The sequence below is a fragment of the Octopus bimaculoides genome, chromosome 25 (assembly GCF_046866305.1).
Source record: "Octopus bimaculoides isolate indiv1 chromosome 25, ASM4686630v1, whole genome shotgun sequence".
Lineage (NCBI taxonomy): Eukaryota > Metazoa > Mollusca > Cephalopoda > Octopoda > Octopodidae > Octopus > Octopus bimaculoides.
Window position 1 is genome coordinate 24,862,330 of NC_142952.1, and position 6,126 is coordinate 24,868,455.

The following is a 6,126-nucleotide window of genomic DNA, read 5'->3' on the forward strand; positions in this document are numbered from 1 at the left end:
CTACATTGCCCTTTGCGTCCTCATGTCAGTACAGATAGTTGGGTACAAATTTAGGGAGATTTAACTGCTATTTCTAGAGAGTCCCAAATTGGTTATTGTTATTGGTGTTGCTGTTTAGCACCTGGTTCACCCTCCTAGACAAAGTTACATAAAACATTCCGTTTATTTGGGCCCCCAAGATCTATTGTGTAAAGGCGCGTTGCCTGGTGGTTAGAGTGTTGCGCCCACGGTCACAAAATCGTGGTTTCGCTTGCCGAATCAGACGGTGTGTTATTGTTCTTCATTTCATATTGCTTGCTCCTGTCCACTCAGCTGTCTATGAATAACCCCACACTGGGCTGACACCCTATTTAAAGAACATACTGTGCCATCAGTCACTTATACGCCTTGAAAACCATGTAACCGTGTAACGGGTAATCGAATAACCGGGTAACCGGAGAACCGGGTAGTCGGATCTACGAATTCTACGATTCGAGTCAATACTTACTTACTTACTTACAAGTACTACGTAAACCAATATAACCATTCCTTAACAACAGCTGTGTGACCTGAAGGACATTTAGCTGCATTCACTTGCATATCAATCGACCAAGTGACAGCTCCATCTATCGCTTCTCTTGTGTACACAATTAGAAACTCCTACTTTTACGATCGCAAAACTTTCCCATTTATTTGTTTAAAAATCTATATGACGTCATAACACAAGCGTTGTTATTTGTAACAATAGAAGTAATGTTTTCTAGTTTCTGTTGTATATAGAATATTTTACTAGTAATATTATCTTTCAGTTATGGCACTACTTTTTCACCCACTAAATTGTCAATTTATTTCGTTATCATGTAATTTTTAGATATATATTTTTTTATATTTATACTAATATTTGAATGTAAAACCATCGTCCAAATGGCTAAACTACACTATGTGGCTGAACACACACACATACACACATATTTGAATGTGTATATATATATATATATATATATATATATATATATATATATATATATATATATATATATATATATATATATATATATATATATATATATATATATATACATTTATATATATATATATATATATATATATATACTATTTATATATATATATATTTAAATAGGAAAAGCAGTCAAACATTAAAAGACGTAAGGGGTACATTCACATGGAAATTTAAGTATACAATTACATACATACTGGCATTCATACATACATATATACATACATACATACTTACATACATACACACATACATAGGATTTCTCTCTGTGTATATGTAGATATATACGTATGAATGTATTCATAAATACACTCGTAAAGTTATCTAGCATCACTTTAGTTTCATGAAAATTTCCTCCTACTGGTGAAAGAAAAAAAGATGAAATAGCCATGAAGTCAAAATTCAGTGGTTTTGCGAAAAAAAAAAACTAATAAAAAAACAAAACACAAAAGAAATATACACACAAAAGCACACACACACATATACACACACACTTACACCCACACCCCCACACGCACACCCACACGCACACACAATAGATGCAGACAACTGGTGTCTTTTACATCAAAACGGCGCCTCTCCGATTCCATCCCAAACTGTAAACCCATGACCAAATATATATGCGAGTATGTGTGTATGTGTGTGTGTGTGTGTGCGTGTGTGTTGTGTGTGTGTGTGTGTGTGTGTGTTGTGTGTGTGTGTGTCTGTTTGTGTGTCCGTTTGTCTCCCCAACATCGCTTGACAACCGATGGTAGTGCGTTTACGTCCCTGTAACCTAGCGGTTCCGCAAAAGAGACTGATAGAATAAGTACTAGGTTTACAAAGAAGAAGTCCTGTGGTCGATATGCTCGACTAAATGCTCCAGAATGGCTGCAGTCAAATGACTGAAACAAGTAAAAGAATAAAAGAATAAAAGAATACATATATATATATATATATATATATATATATATATATATATATATATATATATATATATATACATACATACATATATATAATATAAAATATATATATGCATATATACTTATATGTTCATACATACATATATATATGTATATGTACATGCATATATGAGTCGACAATATTCCTCCAGCGCTCGGTACCTTACCTCGTCTGACCTAACGGCCTATTTTGTTTGTTTTCGTTTGGTTTGCTGTATGCCTCCAATGTCCTGTTTTTGCCACCAACTTTGACCCACCGCAAATACCCAATTTTATTTTAATTCACGGGAGCAACTGCCTTTTGAAGCCTCATATTGTCCTTAAATGCTCGAAATGAGGAGTAGATAGACAGCCGACAACTGATGAAGGGTCGTTCTTTATGTTACTTGTCTTGTTTTCCATTTGTTTCTCTCGTTTTTTGCATACCCAAGTTTGTTTTCATATTTCATGTTGTTTACGTTTTGTGACGTAAACACAAATTATATGCATGTATATAAACATATATATGTATGTATGTGTCTTCCCTTCTTTGGACTTTCCTATATTTCTGACGAAGAGCTTCGCTCGAAACATCAAATTCTCTTTCTTTCCTTTCTTTCCATACATATATACGACGGTCTTCTCTTAGTTTCGTCCCCCCCCCCACACAAACACACTCACATATATATATATATATATATATATATCTATACGACGGTCTCCTCTTAGTTTCCGTCTACAAAATCATTCACAAGGCTTTGCTCGGGCCGGGAGTACAGTAGATGACACTTGCCTAAGTTGCTACGCAAAAGGACAGAATCCGGAACCATATGTTTCAAAAGCAAACTACTTACCACACACCAGCGCATGCGCCTATATTTTAAGTGCATTCACAATTTCAATATCTAGAACCATTCATCACCGTTACGGTAGAAATATCTATAACATTTCAAACAGAAAATATGGCTTCCATTATATAACCGAGTCCAGAGCTACGAATGCTGACCTCTCAAAACTAACTATTACCTTTACAAGTCATGCTGCTAGTAAGTTAATCGTTTCCAAAATTTCGGTGAAAAACTGGCAGCGCTCCGTATCATATAATCATGTAATTATTTCAACAAGTAGTCGTATAGTATGTAAGTTTATAAGCCACAGCTGAAGCCAGATATATAATGTTAATGGATCCTAAATACTTCTAAACGTAAATCATAGAACCATCTTCAGTGACGCCATTTATAATAACGTCTGCTTTTGTAGCATGTATTCTATTTGTTCTGAATGAGACAATAGTTTAAAGGCGACTGCTACAGTACTTATCTATAATAGTTACTTCGTATAACTATTCTTACTGAGTGAATGTTTTCAATATCGAAAATCATTATGTAGCTAAATATCAAATGCTCGACCAAATAATCACAGTTATAGATGTCATCTAGATAAACACGGTATTTTGATGTCAGATAATGTCTGAATAACTACTTGCTAAGGTTGGATAACGACTTTGCTAGATACAGTGTTAATATGTCGAGTAGATATATGATGGTTAAGTTAGTGTTAACATACTTAGTACATGAAGCATTTAAAAGCTAACTAAAAAAATATTACGTGTTGAGTCAGACGGATCTGTAGTTTAGTATTGAAATATTTTATGTAGATAGCATAAAAAAAGTAACTAGAAAATAATACGTAGTGACACAGGTAGATATATAGATAAGCAAGTTAGAGCTAAAATATCTTATAGATTGAGAGAAGTGAACTATAAAAAGATTATATACTGAGACAGACAGAGATATATATAACCAAATGCGTAAATCTTACCACAGGAACAATTTTTACACTCACGTACCATAATCTCTTCATTTCTCTCACTACAAAGAGATCTTATTTCAGATAATTCCACAACATCATGCCTTCTTGCTGTCTGTATACATTTAATGATACATACATGACGATTATAATTCTACATTATTTACATTATTTACATTCGACGGATATTTGTCTCAGGCAAGTGGCTCTCATGGTTTCTGATCTTCATTGATTGGAAGTGTTATCATGTACATTGTTTTGTCTTGGTATACAGGAGTTACCTCAATCCTTTCTATATTAACCAAAATGAAGTAGATTGACAAATTTATTTTTTGAACCAGTGGAAGACACGCGAGATGTCGAAATATTGTTCACAAGATCGCAAATGGCACTCTTCTTTTAATAATAATAATAATAATAATAATAATAATAATAATAATAATAATAATAACAACAACATCGAAAAATACCTTAGGAATGAGAACCCAGGTTCGAAATTTCCCCCAAGACACCTGAAGAAGGCTGGAGGGTATATCAGCCGAAACGTTGTGTGCGTGTGATTGTTTATGTGTGTGTGTGTGAAAGTGCGTGGTTTAGTAGTTAAGAGTTTTCGGCTCGCGATTGTAAAGCCGTGAGTTCAATCCCTGGCGGCGCGTTGTGTCCTTGAGCGAGACACTTCATTTCACGTTGCAGCAGTCCCCCGAACCTTTAATTCAAAGGTCCAGCCTTGTTACATTCAGTGTCATGGTGAATTTCCTTGATAAACTACGTTAAGGGCACACGTCTCTGTAGGGTGCTCAGCCACTTGCACGTTAGTTTCACGAGCAGGCTGTTCCGTTGATCGGAGCAACTGGAACCCTCGTCGTCGTGACCGACGAAATGTCAGTTATTTCTTTATTGCCCACAAGGGGCTAAACATAGAGGGGACAAGCAAGGACAGATAAAGGGATTAAGTCGATTACATCACTCCCAGTGGGAGATTGGTGCTTAATTTATCGACCCCGAAAGGATGAAAGGTTAAGTCGACCTCGGTGGAATTTGAACTCAGAACGTAGCGGCAAACGAATTACCACTAAGCATTTCGCCCGGCGTGCTAACGTTTCTGCCACCTCACAATGTCAGTTATAGCTGTGTATGGGTGTGCGCGCATGTGTGTGTGTGTGTGTGTGTGTGTGTGTCTGATTTAAATATTTCAGGGTATAGATTATATATAGCAATCTTGTGCTTAAAAGTAGTGATTAAAAGAGGCCATTTTGGGAATCCTAACAGGTCTGAAAGTCATTCCGAAATGATTTAAAAACAGTAGACTTGCAAGTAAATGCCATTAAATTGTTCTATTGGAATATCTTTGACAGAAAAGAAAACAGGTGGAACTTAAAGTCATGTTAGGCAGAGTTCAAGAAATTTATATATATATATATATATATATATATATATATATATATATATATATGACCATATGTGAATGTATGCATATTTATATATATATGTATGTATGCATACATCTATCAATTCTGTCTATTTGTCTCTGCTATATATGTATATATATATATGTATGTATATATATATATATATATATATATATATATATATATATATATATATATATATATATATATATATGCGCGCGCGCGCGCGCGTGTGTGTGTGTGTGTGTGTGTGTGTGCGTGTGTGTGTTTGTGTCTACAAATACAAACATACATGCATACTATGTATATACAAAGACATATACGCACACATACACATACATATGTAGACATACTTGGAAATAAAAGAGTTGTGCAAACATAGCAACATGTGTTCACACACACACACACACACACACACACACACACACACACACACACACACACACACACACACACACACACACACTAATATATCTTACTTATTAGGATCTGCGAAGAAAGGTTAAAGAAGCAATCAGTCTGAGAATAGAATGGAGATGAAGAATTGATGAAATTAAGAACATAATGGTCCTAAATAATGGTCCTAACATATATAAGGATTCTCCAACTCTAGCGGAAATAATTTCCGGTTAGAGTTCCAGCATTGCTAAACGACAAATGGTGTACGAAACCATTTCTGTGAAATATTCTCAAAAATGTCTGTGAATGTTTATATATATGTAATATGTATATATATGTATATATATATATATATATATATATATATATATATATATATATATATATATATATATATATATATATATATATATATATATATATATATATATATATATATATATATATATATATATGTATGTATATATATATATATATATACATACATATATATATGTTTATATATATATATATATATATATATATATATATCTTTATATATATGCATACATACATACATGCACATGCAAATATACATACTTGCATACGT

General features: G+C 33.7%; 1 long non-coding RNA gene across 1 annotated transcript in view; it reads right to left on the reverse strand.

Annotated features, from left to right (window-relative positions):
* LOC149131133 (uncharacterized) overlaps nucleotides 1-635 on the reverse strand; it is a 5,361-nt gene extending 4,726 nt beyond the window's left edge. Inside the window, exon 1 of the long non-coding RNA XR_016238379.1 lies at nucleotides 488-635. This is a non-coding gene — a long non-coding RNA (uncharacterized LOC149131133). The remainder of the gene's footprint in view (nucleotides 1-487) is intronic.
* Between the last annotated feature and the right edge of the window lie 5,491 nt (nucleotides 636-6,126).